The 19,838-nt window shown below is 42.1% G+C and overlaps 1 protein-coding gene across 1 annotated transcript in view; it reads left to right on the forward strand.

Annotated features, from left to right (window-relative positions):
* Cntnap4 (contactin associated protein family member 4) overlaps window positions 1-19,838 on the forward strand; it is a 278,839-nt gene that overhangs the window by 59,210 nt on the left and 199,791 nt on the right.

Genomic DNA, 19,838 nt, shown 5'->3' on the forward strand with positions numbered 1-19,838 from the left:
ATTGGCAGACACCTGCCTATCTCTACGGTAAGTCCTACCAAACTGGCCAGTGAGGGACACTGAGTGGATTCTTTTTACTCGTCACATGAAGTGTTCTGCATTTCTGCACCAAACTGTGGCCATACTGGGAAAGGTGAGCACACACATTTCTATAAGGAAAGATGCTGTAAGACTTAATGCTAGAATGATTCTCAGTGGCCTCTTCCCTGTGCACAGAATGGTGTGGGCAACAGGTTATACATAGGTGCCCTGCTTGCCTTTTATTCTTCAACTATCTCAGGTATTATGAGTCACCTCATGCTTAAGCAAATATAGGTTATTGCATAACTTGGCAACAAGGCTTACAGAATACTTTGCAAGCTTAAACCATGAAAGAGTTGATAAAGGATGAAAGAGACTAAAGGAATCTCTCTCTCTTTCTCTCTCTCTCTCTCTCTCTCTCTCTCTCCCCTGTCTTCTTTTCTTTTCTTGCTGCTATGTACCATGCCTGATGAGAGCAAGTTCAGGAGGGAAGTGTTTATTTTGGCTTACATTCTGAGGGTGCAGTCACTCATGGCAGGGAAGGCAAGGCAGTAGGAGCAGTGTGAGAGTGTGAGGCAGATGATCGCTATGTTCACAGTGGGGAGAGGGAGAGCTAGAGTGAGAGAGGGGGTAGGAGGAAGAGAGGGAAAGAGAGAGAGGGGGAGGGGGAGAGGGAGGGAGAGAGGGGAAGGAGAGGGAGACAGAAACACACACACACACACACACACACAGAGAGAGAGAGAGAGAGAGAGAGAGAGAGAGAGAGAGAGAGAGAGAGAGAGATCATCATCTACTGAAATATTCAGCTATCTCTGTTCCATTCAGTTTGGGAAAGAGCCTATGGATGATGTCACTGGCAATTAGTTGAGTCTTTCCACTTCGGTTAATTCAATCTAGAAACTCCCTCCCAGGCATACCCAGAGGTTTATCTCCTAGGCGATTCTAGATCTTGTCAAGTTCAAAGAGTATATTAACCTGTTAATAATATTAACAATATTGCCCTACTTGGAAGGAGAGTTTGAATTGAGGAGAAGGCAGGTCAGGAGCAAGCAAGTGTGAAAACTAACTTACCTTTTCTCTACTTTCAAACCAAGTTTATGGTAGAGCATTTCGTGGCGCCCTTTCTTCATCTTTAGATGCTTACATGTGAACAGTGTGTTTAGAATGATGCTGGACAAGGAGTCTGCCAGTCTCAAGAAAAGAAAAGAGAAGGAAAAAAAAACCCAACTAAATCATCTGCTACTGAATTATGTAGATTGTCACGTAGCAAGGACACACATCAGCCCTAGATGCAAAATGGGGATGCATAGGAGCTCCCTAGGGCAGCAGAAATGAGTTGTAGGAAAAGGAGGCGTACTAGAGAGAAATAAGAGCTAGGGATACGGCAGGGAGGACTATAGGTGCTATAAACTGAGGCCACAGCTGTGGACAAGATCTTATACTTGGGATGCATGCAAGATACCAGAATGTCACAATAAAATATGTATCTTGCCCATGCTCTACTAGTTAATACAGAGAAGGATAGAAGGTACCTGATTATATGTGTTCATTTACTGCCCAGGCAGCTGACCAAGAAGCAGTCCCTTGTCCAGTGTTCCCAGAAGTCACCAGGGTCAATGGAAAGGACGATAAATCCCTGCAGGCATTTTGAAGCTGAAGGTGACAGAAGCATAATTCTTAATTGATTGAGTCATCCATGAACTGGACCGAGTTCCTCCGAAATGATTAGATTGATTTTCTACATGAGACAGAATAAGAGCACAAGATAGAAAATTAGATTGAGTTAGGGGGAAAAATGCATTTTTCACACTCGGGGCTGTGACAGAGAATCTCATAACTGTAATATGATTCTAGCTGCTTGGCTTAAGTAGCTTATCTCAGAGATATGGCCAGTAGCCCGCTGATGTGTGAGGGCCTACTGTGAGCGTCTCTTCCCATCTCAGCTTTCCCAAGTAGATAGCCTGGAGTCTGGTGTGGAGGGAGCGTTGACACCACAGGAATTGACACATATTATCAAGCACAACCTTCCTTCCCAGAGAACAGGTTATTAAACATTTCCCAGCATGCTACCGCACCGGACTTCCCACTCATGAGCCAAAGTGAAATGATGTTGTGGAAAAGCTATTAGGATTTCCTACAAAAAAAATCAGACTGATATAAAAATAAGAACCAAGTGTGATCTGTTTCTCATGTTTCACTATGTGTTTTGCTTATGGAAAAATAAACCCTAGTACATTTTATTTTGCATGTTCATGAGACACATTTGAGCTCGTTAGTGTGGCATGTACACGATGTTCCTGGGCCACACACAGAGCAGAGTACTCTGAGGTCAAATGTTTAGATCTCAACTTTGAGGTTACGTGATGGTTTGTTTGTTCGATTTTTATATATTTGGGCAGGGTGTTTCTCCATTCTGCATTGTTCTTTACTGAAAACATACAGAAATGCTAACAAATTGAATGTGTCTGTCTGTCTCTGTATATGTGTGTGTGTGTTTGTACAAATGTATGTGTGTTCCTGTCCATATATAGGACAGAGGAAATTTTGACTCTTGTTCTTCAGATACCCACTCCTTGCCTTTTGTTTTCAGAGGATAATAAATAATAATAATAATAATAATAATAATAATAATAATAATAATAATATATTTATCTTCTACAGTATTACAAGCCTTTACCTGTACATTTTCTCCTCTACTCATTAGAAGAAGAAAAATGATGTCAAAACAGGGACTGTGTCCTGATAATTCCAGGTTATTAAAAGTGAAACAATGAGCAGATGTCATCCATTCCTTCTTTCTTGAGCATTCTCTTTGAACCAAGAGCTCTCCCCAGATGACTCCTTTATACTACGAGAGATTTTTTCCCTATCCCCAGAATCATACTCCCATCCTCATCCCATCCTATATACGAGCTCTTCCAGTCTTCTTTCACAGAACACCTTCCATTTTCTACATGTAAAGAATTCACAGAAGCTTTAATTTGTGTGTTAACTTACTTTGGGGGTGACCAAGCCAGGTTTACACAGTGCTAAGGTAGCACTCACCACTGAGACGTTTTATCATGCCATGAGCATTGAACATTTGATCTTTTCTTGATTGTTTGACCATTTCCTATAACATGCTCCATCGAGGGGCTAATTCAGTGTCTACTCAGTATAGATTATTATTTCACAAGGGAAGTGTATTTAAGTTCAGTGTATTTGACATTAAAAGAGCATCAGGTAACACATGCTCATCTATATGCATATCCTCTCCTGTAATATATATGTGTGTATATACAGTATATATTCATTTATATATGCACACATAAATACGGGTATAAATGTGGGTGTCTATATTCCTCTTCTTTGCTGTGAAGAGACACCACTACCAAGGCAACTTTTATAAATTTAAGCATTCAACTAGGGCTGGATTATAGTTTCAGGTTTAGTTTGTTATCATCACAACTGGGCACATGGCGGCTGTCATGGTAAGCATGGTGCTGGCATAGTTGAGAGTTACAACCTGATTGGCAGTCAGCAGGAAGAAGGAGAGTTGCAGAGCCTGGCTCAAAGCCCACCTCCAGTGACACACTTCCTCTACCAAGGCCACACCTCCTAACCCTCTAATCCTCTCAGAGTTCCACTTCCTGGTGATGAAGCATTCAATTATATGAGGCTATGGGGACTATTCTTATTCAAATCACTGTAGTATGTAAAGCCTAGAAAAATTAGAAAAGAGACCGAGAGAGTATAGAAATAAGGACAGAGAAGTGGATATAAAATTAACAATGAGACATGAAGGAGGGAAGGAGGTAGGGGCCAGGTTACACGGTCAAATGGAGGAACTGAGGGGGATGAACGAGAGTCTTCTAAGAACCGTCTTGTTTTTAGGAGATAGGCATTCTCACTTGCACAAACTCATCAAATAGGCTAGCCCAACTTGCCAGTGAGTTCCAGGGATCTGTCTGTTTCTACCCCCACACATCTACCACAGGGAATATGTTTGCTACCGAACTTGGATGTTTTTACATGGGTTCTGGGAATTGAACTTTGGTTTTGTGGTTGGAAGGCAAGAACTTCACAAACTGAGCCATCTCGCTGGCCCCAAAATGTATTCTTTTAAGTGATATGTATAGTATGTGCACACACACACACACACACACACACACACACACACACACACACACACACACATCTATGGCTATCTGTCTATCTATGAATTAAGATTCTTTTGAATTTTTATTTGATAATTATCCAGAGTCAAAAGTTAAACTAATGTACTTTGGGAATCACCTAGACATAGCAAATTATCTACCCTCAAGCCTGTAATGGTTAGGCTAAAATATTGTGGATATTATCTTCCTTTAAAACAGTATGTCGCAATCACAGATCTTATTAGTGACCAGAAATTACTGCTTTTTTTTTCTTCTGAACTTCTAAATTATGATGTTCTCTCTCTCTCTCTTCCTCCCTCTCTCTCTCTCTCTTTCTCTCTCTCTCTCTCTCTCTCTCTCTCTCTCTCTCTCTCTCTCTCTCTCTCTCTCTCCGTCTCCCTTGCTCTTCATAATTGGCAACACACATGGTCATTGGACACTGGAAGTTTGAGGGTTAGCAGTCTTGATCTTTGAACAGAGAATGTTCTCCAGTCTTTCCTTTCCTGCTTTAATGAGCACTGCCCTCTCTGTGCCCCTCAATCCCTTCAGTCCAATTACTGCCATGGTGAAAAATGTGCCTAGCGTTGGTCTGCCTCATGTCACTCCTTTGCTTTACACATACTAGCTTTACATTTTGTCCTTTCTAAGTCTGACCCTAGAATCAAAATGCAAGGATTCTTCTTCCCCCTGTTTCTCAGACCGCAGAGTGTTTTAATCCTAATTTTTCAAGTGCTTGCATTACTCAGTCCCTCAGATGACATACATCATCTCCAGATAGGTCTCGTGGTTGTTTCTGTTTTATTTTTTTCTTTAAGTGTACTGGATAGTTTGATGTCAACTTGATACAAACTAAAGCCATTTAAGAGGAGTGACTTCCATAAGATCGGTCTGTAGGCAAGCCTGTAGGGTATTTCTTAATTAGTGATTGACAAGGGAAGGCCCATACCATTGCAGGTAGTGATAACCTTGAGCAGGTGGTCCTGGGTTCTATAAGAAAGCAGGCTGGACAAGTCATGATGAGCAAGCCAGTAAGCAGTACCCCTCTATGGCCTCTGCATCAGCTCTTGCCTCCAGATTCTGACCCTGTCTGAATTCTGTCCTGACTTTCTTCAGTGACAGAGTGATATGGAAGTGAAAGCCAAATAAACCCTTTTCTCCCCAACTTCCATTTGGTCATAGTAATCCTAAGACATTAAGATACATTTTATTTCTAAGTTGCATGTGCATGTGTGTGTGTGTGTGTGTGTGTGTGTGAGAGAGAGAGAGAGAGAGAGAGAGAGTGTGTGCGCGCGCGCATGCGTGTGTATGTAGGTGAGTACAATGCCCACAGAGTTCAGAAGCATCTAATCTCCCTAGAGCTAAGGTTACAGTCAGTTGTGAGCCACCCAAAGTGGGTTCTAGTGACCGAATCCAGATCCTCTGCAAGTACAGCTTGTGCTCTTAACTACTGAGCCATCTCCCCAGCCCCACATTTATCTTTTGTAAGAGTTAAACACCGTGGAGGTAGAAGCCACATCATGTGCATATATATATGGAACAGCTTTTGAATCAGACTGTGCTTAGGCTAGCCTGGCTTCACCAGAACTCTAGGATCATTCTCCAGCCATTGTGCAATCTTTCTCTGTCTGTCTCTCTATCTGTCTCTCTCTCTGTTTGTCTCTGTTTGTTTCTGCCTGTCTCTATCTCTCTCCGTCCGTTTCTGTCTCTGTCTCAAAACAAGATCTCCTGTATCTAAAGCTGGTCTCTAAATCAGAATGTAACCCAAGATGAATGTGACCTTGAACTGCTGATCCTCTGGCCTCAATTACTCAGATGCTGAAATTACAATCATACACCATCATGCCTAGTTTATAAAGTGCTGTGGAGAGAACCCAGGGTCTGTGCATGATAGGAAAGCATTCTGTCAACAGAGTTATACTCCCAGCCGAGATCCAGGGAGTTGAGACACAGAATACATAGCATGTTACGGAATATATAGGTGGTTTCTATATATGTTCAGTAGACTTAGAGTCCTTTATAGCATTTCTTGGGCTGTGTGGGTACTCTTTTGTACTAAGCATCTATTAGTTCAGTATTTTAGGCTGTACATTGAAGATTTTGCTGATATAGACTAGAATTAGAATGATAGCCCCTAGTATACAGTAGTTATATTTGCCTAAGGTCAGTAGAGTGATTTTCAAGTTTGAAAACCATAATTAACTTACGTGATTAGGGAAAGAAATTCTATATTCTTTGATGTGAGGGATGGCATTTGGGAAATTTAAAAAGGTGACCTTTCCTAACCTGCTATCTTCTGTCATCTACAGGTCACTAAGCTTCCATAATCTTTTTGAAGATTTAGAAATGCCCAAAGCACTAGATCTGCCATGCTATACCATAAACTCCCCATATCTGTCTCCATCACATTTTAAAAACACATGTGGGCAGTCTATAAGCCATTTTCACATCACTCAAAAAACAAAATACAAACATGGACCACTTTGTAATCTATGGACAGAACACATTAAGTTTTAATAAGTTTAATGATCCTAAGACACCTTATGATACCAATACTGGGGATGTTGTCACTGGGATTCAAAGCACATTTCAGACGCTCCAAAAAAAAAAAAAAGAGTTGGATGGGAATTAATCACCAAATATTTCTTAGAGAATAAATGACAGAGTGGCTTTAAGATCCTTTGAAATGTCGGCTCCGTTCATTACAAAGCTCTGTCCTTTCACTTTGTCACCAGAAAGGAAATGCTCCCATTGCCCTCTGACCTTCTGATTTCATCTCAGAATCGATCGAATTTATTTCAGTCTCTCTGAGTTTGGGCAGATGAGATCAATGGCAGACCAACTAATGACGAGTCACACTTTCATGTTGAACCAGGTCACAAAAGTTTGGGCAAGGTCATCTTCACACATGAAGCTGGTGCTCTAACATCCGGTTCTTTGTAATTAATGTAATGAGCTTCAGGCAAGCCCATCCTTTCCTGTGACAGAGTTTCCCGAGCTAACAAGTGAGATTTGGAAAGAGATGATATTTGAGGTGCGGTTGAGAAGTAGGGCCGGGAAAATTCTGGTTGAGGGGGAGGAATAGGGAGATGTACATATATTTCCAATAAGATAACGGACAGTGAGAAGAGGTTTCGTGGACACCTGTGCTGTCACGGGGCTGCAAAGCCAGATTGAACTCGGTTACCCAGTGTGTCATAATAGGAAGTAGCTTTTGCTGCTAAGATTGGAACTCAAAGAACTGCAAAGGCTTGGTGCAAAATAGATTGGCTATTTGAGACACACATATTAAAGACTTGTAGCAAGTGTGAATCCAAAAGGAGTGTTGCCAGCTTTCCTCTCGGAAACATCTGTACCAAATCCCATAACACGGTAGACCTTGTTCTCTTTCTTCGTTGGTCAAACTGGAGATTGATTCCAAGACTTCCCATATACCAGGCAAGGACTTTACTATTGATCTCTGTCCCTAACTGTCTTTTGGCTTTTTCTTTTGAGAACTCACTAGGTTATCCAGGTTTGTTTCAAATTTTCTGTGGAGCCCAGGGAGTCCTTGAATTTGTGATTCTCTTGCGTCAGTCTTCTATGTAGCTGGGTTGACGGATGTGTGCCATCAGGCCCAGGTCATTTCATTCTGCTCACCAAGGAGAGCTGCCTTTGGTTCCAGAGTGAACCGCTGATCGGCTTCACAAGCCCTTCCTATTTCTTCAGACTTCCTGTTGTTTCAATTTCGTCTTTTTCAAAGGTTTCTTCTATTAGTGCTGGAGAGATATTGGTTGGGAAAGTGTATGCTGCACTGTCACGAGAATTGAATTCAATTCTCAGAAGCCATATGAGAAAAGGCCAGGCGTGGTAGCTTGTGTTTGTAATCCCATTCTTGGGGAAGAAGTGTTACAGGAGGTTGCCAGACTCTGTGCCTTGAAAAGAGAGTGGTTGGCACCCGAGGAAGGCACCCTACGTTGACCTCTACACATCTACACACACACACACACACACACACACACACACACACACCACCACCACCACCACCACCACCACTTTCAGCACCACACACACACACACACACACACACACACACACACACACACCACCACCACCACCACCACCACCACCACCACCACCACTTTCAGCACCGCTATCTAGAATGTTCTTCAGATTCTCACCATTGGCTTTCTCTCGCTTTTCCTCATCTCTGTAACGATGCTCTAACATCTTGTAGTTATGAGCTATCCACGGATCATAAGATCCTCTCCATTCTTCACCACTAAGTCATCTCTTGTTTGTTCCCTTTCATGGTGTTTGCTAGAAGACATGGCTCTCATTAGGGCCTCAGACTTCTCAGCTCTGATTAATACCGCAACCCTAAAGGTGCCTTTTCTCTTTCTATAATTTGACCAAGGAGATCGTTCTACACTGCCTACTGGCAGTTTATTCATTTCTTCGCCTCCCCTAAGCCCTAGTTCTCACTCTGTCAGTGTTCACTGTATCCTTTATGGCCCTTAAGATCAGCCTCCGTTTACCAGTGTAGTCTCGTCCTCCATCTCAAGCCAAGTCCTATGACTTCACAGCCCAACTGTTTGGTGCAGTTTCAAGTCCCTGAATATGCTGTGCTCTCTCTCATTTCCAAGCCTCTTATCGCCCGTTCCTTCAGGAAAGCTACTGTTTTCTCTGACCTGAGCTTCTCAGCACAGATATGACTATCTCTGGAAGTCTTTCCAGATTTTTCAGCGTAGGTTATGACCTCTGTGCTCACCCACAATCTTAATGCTTCCGGTAATTGGGAACCCACTTTTCTCAGGTCACTAGAACCCCTTTTCTTTGGAGATGATGTCTCACTGAAACATATACCCCTAATGACCGATCGGCAAGCTGAGGAAAAAAATTTTTTTTAATGGCATCTTTGAGATAACAAGGCCTCCAACCAGGACAGGAGTAAGAGAACGAAAGGGATGCAATGAGAATCACTTTGGAAGTCACGGTGACTCAATTTGGCAACCTCATGGTATTTTTGAGAAGGAATAATTAGAAACCATTTGAAGGTTGTTTTTTTTTTATAGTCCAAATGAATGGAAGACCAGAGTTATTTGGCCATCTGGTTTTGACAAGCGACGAAATGTCCATTTTTGGAGTTCTGAGTTTAAGATATCTATAGGACGTCTATGAATAGACACAGAGGAGTTGTTGCCCTATGTAGTCATCAAAGGGAAACCAGAGCTACAGGAGACAAAATTCAGGCTTCCCCGTCCACAAGGTACCTTTGCAGCAAGGGTCCTCAAAAACACGGCTTATGAATGGTGCGGGAAAACACGCGGTGGAGGAACAGAGAGACAGAAACCCCCAAAGCTACAGTTCAGATAACAGACACAGAAGGAGGTCACCCCCAAGGGTCCCGAAGGATAATTTTCTCTCAGACACCTTTTGAAAGCATTCCCTCTTCAGAATCAAGCAAACCCTGAATGTCCCGTTGAGACTCCCCTGAAGTGGGACACCCCCACTGTTACCCAGCCCCTCCCATTCTTATGTAAAGGCGCACAAAGCACTGGAAAGATCGTACTCAGACTCCTGTGTGACTCTGCAAATGCAGTAGATTTAAAATTTTCACCAGGGCAATTATACAACACAATATTCTTGTGCTCAGTTATGCGTCTGTTGAAGGAAAAATTGGTGCCATTAAATGAAAATATAAAGTTCTTGACATTTATGGTTGACTGTTGGGCTTAGTTGGCTCAGGAAATACTGCCTTCCCATTTCTTACAGCTACAAATTGCAAACGTCTTACACTAAGAAAGCAAAGTTCTCGGTTCTAAAGGTGCATCCCTGACCTCTGGTGTTTTACAATCCTCCTTCCGTAACTATGGGTTACGCCTTTGGGGAATATGTATGTGATAAAAGCAGTATGAGCTGCGCCATAGCAATCCGTGCTGGTAATTGTTCATTGTGTTTATCAGAAGTATGTGCTTTGCAATTACTGTAGCTCTCATAGGGCGCATGCGTGGAGCTGCCCCTGCTATGGCACTGGCTTTTCTTTTAACTTTCAGTTCCTTCGTGTTCCTGTGTGGTAACAGAGTTTGCAGGGAAACACAGAGGTGCGGATGAGATTCATAGTATTGCCAGAAGCAATTTGAAATTGGCTAGGCAGAAACACAACTCTTCTCACTCCCGTCTGGAAGTACTATTTTATTATGACTCAGTGGATCAATATACACTGGGAACCATGAACGATGATAGGTTGCTGGACGATTGTGTGAAAGGCCCCATTGGTTTGAGTAGAAATGAGGTTGCTTTGTGAGCCTTTCTTTTATCACAACGGACAATTCCAAACTTGCCATTGTGTATCAGGAATAGAAATCAGACGGAGATAAACTGATGTCCTTTTCCCCTCTTACGCTTGGCCGTCCATGTTGTTCACTTCCTGACAAACTTGACCGTGCGTGCTCCCTCCAAACGCGGATTAAACTTTATCCTTACGAAGCCGGGGAAACAGCTGCTACCGTTCTCTAGTACAGACCAGTGAACCAGTGGTGTTTCACGTTAGGAAGGCCTTAGTAGGAGTCAGAGAGATGGCTCAGTGGTTAAGGTCATTTGCTATTCTAGAGGATCCAGTTACGTCAGGCAGATACTGACTGTAACTTCAGCTCCATTCGGATCCAGCACCTGTTTTTGGCCTCCGCTGACATTCTCATTCATGTGGCAAATACTCATACACATCCCCATACACCTAAGTAAAAAAATTTAAATAATCAGAGTAATAGATGAAGGGAAAGCATCTATTCTGGAAAAGTCAGCCGGCATTGCATACATGTATTTTATTATTTTACCGCAATAAAATACCCAAAGATCAAATGTGTTGCATCTTGATATGTTTTATTCAATGAGGTAAATAAATCAGTTAAAATGATTAAATCATCAGGGATAATTCAAACTATTCAAATGCGTGTGGATCCCGGACAAGATTCATGGTAGTGGAATAATTTTTTCATAAAACTTATGATGGCCATTTTTCCTACTCTATTTTTTTTTCATCAAATCATAACCTTTTTGTGTCCCTCTATTTTTTCATAGACCAGGATCCAGATGGAGCTGGCTGGAATCAGGGATTTTAGAGGAATCAATTCTTTGCCTATCGGAAAGGTCTGCATTTGGAAGCATTTCTAGAATTGAATGTGTGCATAGGGAAATAGTTTACCTGCTGGCTTCAAACTCTACACCATACTTGGATACATTCTATATACTATTACATAACATTGTGTCTAGATCCTTATGATGCCCCCAAACTTCATCTAATGTGTGACTATGGCTGCATTCATGTTACATAAATGGCAAGATTTTTTTTTAATTGTAAAGTTGCACTGATCTTGTTCGGCTATATATGAAAATGGAATTATTCTCCATAATCTACATTTCTACTGTTAATTATAAGATATATTATTGACAGCTGTTAGTATGTCCGTCATTCATGAGTAGCCCATAGTACTACTAGAGTGCATAGGTCATTCGGATCTGAATCCTACACTGGCATGTTCACCACCATCTTGTTCTGAACTCCTGAGTCTGGTCAGCGGTTGAAGGGGAGCAAGAGCGTCTCACATATTATTCATGATTGTCAAAGTGTTGATAGCTGTGTTGTTTTAAAGTAGGATTCTGTTTCTAACTCTGTCCAGACTCCTTACTGTATGTGGTCCCACTTACATTGTCTCCAAATCACTAGCCTCTACTGGCTATCAGAGCTCCGTTGGAATGTGTGAGTCCTTTCCAAGTGAGATCTCAGTCACATCAGCTTCCTAAATTTCCTCTCTTCTTCCAAAGTGGTAGTTGATTGATGAAGCACACCCGTGGTGCCAGGGTGTGACTAGCTGCCATTATTTTGTTGTTGTGTCAGAGGTGATTGAAGATTGTGAGTGGATTCTTATACTTTGTGCCTTCGGCGTCTGCTGAGAATGGCAGAGTTGATTCCCAGCATTGGATGTCTGTGGCTATGCGACTGTCTGTGCAGTAGTTTGGTCATACCTTTCTCTGTTCTCTTGGCGAGGGCCAACATTACCTTGTGCTGAGGGAGCTGCATGACACTTTCGTGCTACTACACAGTTTCCTTTTTGCTAACTGATAGCACAGGAATACAGAGGTATCCATTGGGCATTGTGTACTACAATGGAGAATGGCTATCTAACTCTGAGATGGGCCACAACAACGCATTTTTCTTCTCTTAGACTCTAATTGTAGAATGGTTAAGGTGTTGGAGATTAAAACCCAGAAGAAAAACAACAACAAATAACAAAAATTACATCAAAGGAACACAAGAAAAGAGAAAGAGCTTCTATCAAAGTAAACATAATAGACTGGATTGAGGTAGAGGCCAAAGAGGACTTTATTGAAGAGCATTGTAGCAGAGGTCAAAGATATTTCAATAGAGGAGAGAGACTGAACTCAGTTCTTTTGCAACAAGCCCTCAGAGGCTGACCTAGTGGAAATGTACCAGAGTACATTGGTGGGGGTTGGTGGCTGTGGGCCAATGTGATCAGACCATCTGCTTGCTAATCGGAGGCTGAGGAAGTTGGGCTCCTAATCTCCCACAGAGCCTGGAAGACGGACCTAGTCTTCAATGCTTGGTTTTCAAAGGCTGTCTCATAGGTCCTTGAGAGAGACAGACCCGGATTATAAAAATGGCAAGAGGCTACATGACAATTTGTCTCTCAGGAGACAGTGAAAGAACTCCTAGTCATACATTTTAGAAATTAAAGGCTGGAGAGTCTAAATTTAAAGAGTTGGTATCAGGAAGAAAGGTACTTTTTCCATCTATATCCAAGCTGAAGGGTAAACATTGTTGCTTTGGCTGGATACATCATTAGTCATCATGCTACTGTTGTCCGTGCAGTAGCAATGACCATAGCAATATAATACAAAGGAATAGATTCTGAAATTTCAAAATGTATATCTCAGAATCATATTGGAAGAATATTAACTCATTTAATCAATCAAACACCTATGACTGGATTTTCACCTTCCATGCCTAATGTCTACCACCACACCCCATGCTGCTTTCCCAACTGTTGTGTGGAGACGATGTCTGTTTGCTGTAAGGAGAAGGACTTTAGCTTCATGATCCAGAAGGACTGGTGTAAGGGTATTTGGCTTATGACAGCTTATCATCTCAGACTGGCTGGAAAAGAAAAAATATGTTATTTAAACCTCTGAGCCAGTGTGCTATCTCCGGTCCATGATGTTATTTACCGAAATGACCTGCCTCGATATAATGGATCTAAATGGGAACTTTTAGACAAGTATTATAATGGGCTTAGAAAGTAAGGCATGGGCAGGTCCTGTTCATCATCTGACTTTCTAGACACCATGTACTCAAAACCATTTTCCCCCAAACTGCTAATCTAAATAACCCAAAACTCGATGTGGTCAAAAGAAAAACAGATTAAGGCACAGTATAAGGGTTTTCTGTAGCTTTCCTAGGCCTCTGGAGGAAATTCGGTTGTCCTAAAATGGGAAAATCAAATATATAAATCAAAATGCCTGAACAGAGAAAGGATATAAATATTTACTTTTCAATCCCCTGAATTATTAAATATTTCAGAAATGTTTGATCTGGCAAGACAAAAAGAAGGGCTGAAAGTCAGCCTGCCAATTTGCTGTGAGGCAAAATTGATAGACAACAAAGGACTCGGGCCTTGGAGAACTTAGTGACGCATTATTAATTCAGGGCCCTGCTGGGGAGATGAAGGGAGAAAGCCTCTCATTTCTATTGTGTCCAGAATTCAAAAAAAAAAAAAAAAAAACCAAAACTGTGGATACATCTGTGAGATGTAGTTTGGAGTAACTCAACTGGGTAGTTGTGAGCTCATTGGTTGGCTGTGAGATTGAGATCTCAGCCAATTGTGGAGCTTTTTCCATGTGAGCGCGCCATTGAAATGCATTCTGTGATTTAGTTGAATTCAGGCCCAACTTGTATGAGTTCAAACATTCAGGCCTACAGGACTGCAATTTTATTTTATTCATTATTTAGAAATGTGGTCATAAGCTATGTAACGTTTTGGTCAAAGATGCATAGTGGTGGTACTCTTCCTAGTCTGGGTTGGTGATAGACCATATGATTCTGAGTTAGTCCAGGCAGTGCAGCTAGGGAACAGGGACCCAAAAGCAGGCAACAGAGTTAGAGATAGCCCCCACTCCAATTGTTCGGGGACCCACATGAAGGCCTAGTTGCATTTATGCTACAAATTTTTAGAGGAGTCTAGGTCCAGCCTCTCCATGCTCTTTGGTTGGTGGTTCTGTCTCTGTGAGCTCCCATAGGCCTAGGTTAGTTAGAAGACTTCTGTAGGGCTTCGTGTAGTGTCCTTTACCCCTCCAGCTTACTCAATGCTATCCCCAACTCTTCCATAGATTCCCCAAGCTCCACCTGATGTTTGCTTGTGGGTCTCTGCATCTGTTTCCATATAGTGCTGGGTGAAGCCCCTCATGAGACAGTTATGCTAGTCTCCTGCTTGCAAGTGTAGCAAGTGATCATTAATAGTGTTAGGGGTAGGCTCTCTCACATGGGATGGGTTTCAAGTTGGGCCAGTCATTGGTTGACAGTTCCCTCAATCTCTGCTCCATTTTTAGAATGGGGATCAGGTGTGGCAAAGGAGTGCTGAAGAGGGCTGGGAGTGAGAATGTAAATAAATTGGGGTATCTCTGGGACTAGTTGGAGACCTGGAACAGGGAGGCTTGGAGAATCAATAGGGGTGACCCTAGCTGAGACTCCTAGCAGCCAGGAATGTGGAGACTGAAGTGACCATTTCCCATATCTAGGTGGAACTTCCAGTAGAGAGAATCCCATCTATAAAAACTTTGACTCAAAATTTGTCCTGTCTACAAGATGCACAGGGATAAAGAATTACTTAAACCAGAATGTCAGGAGATGGTAAGCTTTGAGTAGTTTTGAAGATAGAGCTTATGATGAAGTTCACTCAAAGAACAGCAAGATCTCTGTCTGTGGAAAGGAAAACGCCGGTGTCTTAGTCTGTTTTCCGTTGGTGTAACATAATATTACAGACCATGGAAATTATAAAGAAAACTGTTGTGTGACCTTTCATGCTTTGTGGCTAGGAAATCAAGTCTTCCTGCACAGTAGTATGGTAGATAAAAGACACATGGTAGGACTGAGTAAGTAAAGCAATTTGGTGTGTGTGTGTGTGTGTGTGTGTGTGTGTGTGTGTGTGTGTGTGTGTGTGTATGGTTTTCCTGTGATATGGAGGTGTCATGAGGGTCTCCCTAATGGAGCTTCAACCTTATCCTAATGACCTCCCTAAAACTTCATTGGGATTATGTTTCCAACATATGAACTTCAGGGGGACACATTCAAACTTTAACAGCTGGGAAGGAAAAAAATGGTGGGCGGGAGGGGTGAAGGAAAATAATTTCCAGTAGAATCTTAAGTTGCTGTCCTCAGAATTTATGTTTCACTTGGTGTAAGACTGAGAGTGACTTCAGTATTTTCGAGTTCAGGGGTGGTATTTATACATATTGTATAGAGAAGAGAGTTTCAGTGGACAGCGACTGAAAGAGGAAGATGGTTGGTGCTTACTGCAAGAATCCAGGATAGCACAATAAGACTTGAGACAAGGAAGCATGCATGAAGGTTCTGAGGGTGAAGAATTACCAGTATCCTCCAGTGCTTGAGGCATATGGTGTAAGGGAAAGAAAGGAATTAAATGTGATTCCACTTATTTATTTATTTGTTTGTTTATTTATTTATTTATTTTCACCTCAAGGAACTGGAAGGACAGACTTGTAGTGACCACATTAGGCAAATGTATTGTAGAGTAAGGAGGTGGGTGGGAAGTTGAAGATGTAATAAAAAAAAAAGAGTAAAATTTACAAATTGGCCAAGAGAGCAAAGAACAAAAATAGAAAGAGAATAAACAAAGCTGAGGGCTGAGACCTGGAGAGTCTTAATTGTGAGAGATGACTGGAGACAAAAGAAGAAAGATGGCCGACGGCGAGTTGGACTCTTTTGGTGGAAGGAGAGAACTGACTCCTGTAAGTTGCCCTCTGCCCTCTATGTACACAGAACACTATACAACGTGTGTACTGTATAGCATGCACTCTCACCTACCCTAAACCCCACAAACACATACATATACACATGATTATATAATACATTCATAATACATACATACACATACGTACAGGTAATACATACATACATATAAATGAAAATTAAAAGGAAGAATGAAGTTATGAGCCTGAAAAGGAACAGTCCATGACCTAGGAGGAGATTTCAGAGTTTACTCCTGCAGGGGCTAAGTAAAGGAAATACCTGAAGACACAGAGGGTGACCCCAAGGATGGCAGTCTCCATAAGTTCAAGGAGGAGAAGGATTGAAGTCTGCCCATTGCATTAGAGGATCTGGTGTCCTTTGGTTACTTGGATTAAGAACATTTTCAGTTGAGAATATGGGAGGAGATGTCTGACTGTAGCTGGCATAAGGTCGGATGGGATGAGATATGCTGGAAGTGATGTGGATGGCTCCTTGGTAGAGTGTTAACCAAAATGGCAGAAAATCTGAATTAATGAAATGAGGTCAAGAGAAGCATCTTCTTTGCTTTTAAAGTTGGAAGATAGCAGCAGCAGCGTGGTGATCTAACAGTGCCTGTGCTGGTTGGGGATATGGTGTGTTCTAGAGAACAAAGTCAATGATGAACTGGTGGTTGTGGAGAGAGACAGAGATAGATAGAGAGACAGAGAGAGGGAAAGATAGAAGAAAGATAGAGGCAGAGGAGGAAGAGGAGAAGGTAGAGAAGAGGGGAAGAAGAGGAGAAAAAGGATATGGAGGAGGAGGAGAGTGAGGGAGGAGGAGGGGTAGGGGGAAGAGGAAGAGAAGCAGGAGGGGGAGGAGGAGGGGGAAGGGGAGGTGAGGAGGAGGGGGAGAGGGAGGGGAGGAGGAGGAGATGGTGGTTGTGGGAGCAGCGGTTGCAGCAGAGGCGGCAGCTATAGCAGTGGCCCTGAGGAGTTTTTGTTAAAGTAGAGGGCAAGGCATACCTCACGAAAACAAAACTACACTGAGCTGACCAAGGGCTCCTGAGCACATCCTTAGAACTTGGTGGTGTATTCTCTTATTTCCTCTGCTTCTCTGTTGGCCTCACTTGCTTAGGCTTCCTACAAGTTATTTCAATGTCTTTGTAACCCTTCTTCTTGCCAGCATGGAAACACTTCTTTAGTAGTCCCCTCAACACCCTAGCCTTGCTCCCTTGGCCTGGTCCAGGTCATCTGTCCACTCCAGAAATGGTCTGAGATCAGAGTAGGCAAGAACTGGGAATAAACTCAAGAAGAGACCAGCAGCAGCAGCTTCATCAGCACTGTTACTTTTTGTCCTGGGGTGAGGGGAGAACTACTTTGCTGTGACTTTAAATGATGCTCCTTGGACAGCAAATACCATTTAATGAAACCAGACAAAAAGTGGCACCATATTCTTTCTATTCTCTCCTTTTTCTTGTAATTTAATGTCAAGTTCAAAATGAACCAGGCAAATGGGGATTCTTGGGGGAAATACAGGTGAGATCCCATTTGGAAAAAAGAAGTAATTATCTTTGAAGGAAACCTTCCTCTGACAATTTTAATTAAGCCAATTATTTTCTCGAAGTTTGGATGTCCTAATAGTGGCTGGCAGTACCACTCAATGGTGGTCACTTGTGCATAGTGTCCTTGAACGTCTGTGTCCTGCATTCTTATCTCTTGAGAAAGAAGTCTGACTCACCCTCTCCTTATAGTTCATACTCGTCTGCTTGAGAGCCAAATGCATTCATTAGCCATGTCAACCTCCCCTGATAAGCCAGGTAGTGACCGCTGTGCCATTTTTAGTATGAGCAGGGCTGAAGTGCCTTCTCACCTATATTACATGGCTGTAACCATGAGCACGATTTCCTTTCTTTTTCCTTTAGTCTAAGCTCTTCCTCCCATCCCAGCACTAAATGCTGAAGACTGGACATTGCATATATAAGGTTTAAACACAACTCGGCAGTCAGATTACTTACAATTAGCTAACACTGAATAGCATTTCAGCATATTATGAGGATAAAATGTATCACTGTGAGTCAAGTTCAGTTATAATTACTCCAGGGGCAAAATAAAATAAAATAAAAAAGAAAGAAGAAATAAAGAAAAAAGGGGGTGGTTTTTCAAGTGTCACACAGAGGTTAGGTTACTTTTTAAAAACAGAAACTAATTTTTAGTTTTAAATATAAAGTAAGTTTTCATCTCTATGTTGCATAATATTGGGAAAATTCATTATTCTTTCTAATATTGTCAAGTTTTATTCTAAGAAATGTGAAAACGTATTTTGTTTCACTTGATAATTTTGATAACAAAGTATAACATTGTTGCAAATTCTGTATATGCAAATTCCATCTGAGAGCTTATTATTGAATATACACTGGATACTTTTTAGTTTGTCTGTCATATTTAATAGGAACATATCCTCCAGAGACAGGTTTTGTGGGAACCTAAAGGTGGTAGGTAACCCTTCAAAGAACTACTTTGTTGTGCAATCATCTAGTCACTAAATAGTTTTAAATGCCTTTATGAATTCTTTGAGAATTTAATACAATATTTTGATCATATTTAGTCCTCCAACTACTTGTCCCATATTCATTCTCTCCTTTCTTTCTTTCTTTTTTTTTTTGGTTCTTTTTTTTGGAGCTGGGGACTGAACCCAGGGCCTTGCGCTTCCTAGGCAAGCGCTCTACCACTGAGCTAAATCCCCAACCCCCATTCTCCCCTTTCTTAACCAACCTTCCTAACTTTGTATTCTCTCTCTCTCTCTCTCTCTCTCTCTCTCTCTCTCTCTCTCTCTGTCTCTGTCTCTGTCTCTCTCTCTGTCTCTCTGTCTCTCTGTCTCTCTCTCTCTCTCTCTCTGTCTCTCTCTCTCTCTTACCATCCAGTGCAATTTGCGCTGCTCATACACTCTTAGGTGTAGGGCCATCCACTGGAGCATGGCGGACCTACTTGGAGCCACCTTTTAAAAGAAAACCGACTCTCCCTCTTTGAATAGTTTTCACTTGCTGTTGCATTTTTGCTAGGGGTAGGAGGTCATGCACACGCCCGCCTTCCATGTGCCCTCGGTCACAGACATTGCGAGTTCATATGTGCAGTCACGTGTTGGGTCTGGAAAATGCTGTTTCACTCAACCAACTCCTAATGGCTTATTGCTGTACCCACAGACTAGCTTGCGTCCCTTTCAACTGTCGCCAGTGAAGCGTCTTTCTGCAGTAGACGGCTATTAACACAGAGACCCTCAGTAGCTCAAGGTGTAGAGAACAGGGACTTCAGAGTGCTCAACCCTAAATGAAAAATCTATATCCCATCTTTTCCTCCTAATGCTTCAGGGGCCATAGTGCAAAGGGGGCTAGAAAAATTGTAAGCAGAAAGTAGAGAACGACAACCAGATGCTTTATTACAGATAATAATAAAAGCATTTAAAATGTTTTGGAAATTTCATTCTTGTCCATAATGTATCTTGATCATCTCCATTACTCCCACCCCTCCAATTCTTTTTGTGTCTCTAGCACCTCCCTTCCCTTAAAGCCACTAAGTCGAGTTAGTGCTGCCCTTACGGATGTGGATGGGAGGGGTGTGGGAAATGTCTCAAATGTCTCACACTCCCAAAGAAAATTGACTCTTCCACCCCCAGCAGCCATCCACTGC

Source organism: Rattus norvegicus, chromosome 19, assembly GCF_021556685.1.
Source record: "Rattus norvegicus strain SHRSP/BbbUtx chromosome 19, alternate assembly SHRSP_T2T, whole genome shotgun sequence".
In the NCBI taxonomy this organism is placed as follows: domain Eukaryota; kingdom Metazoa; phylum Chordata; class Mammalia; order Rodentia; family Muridae; genus Rattus; species Rattus norvegicus.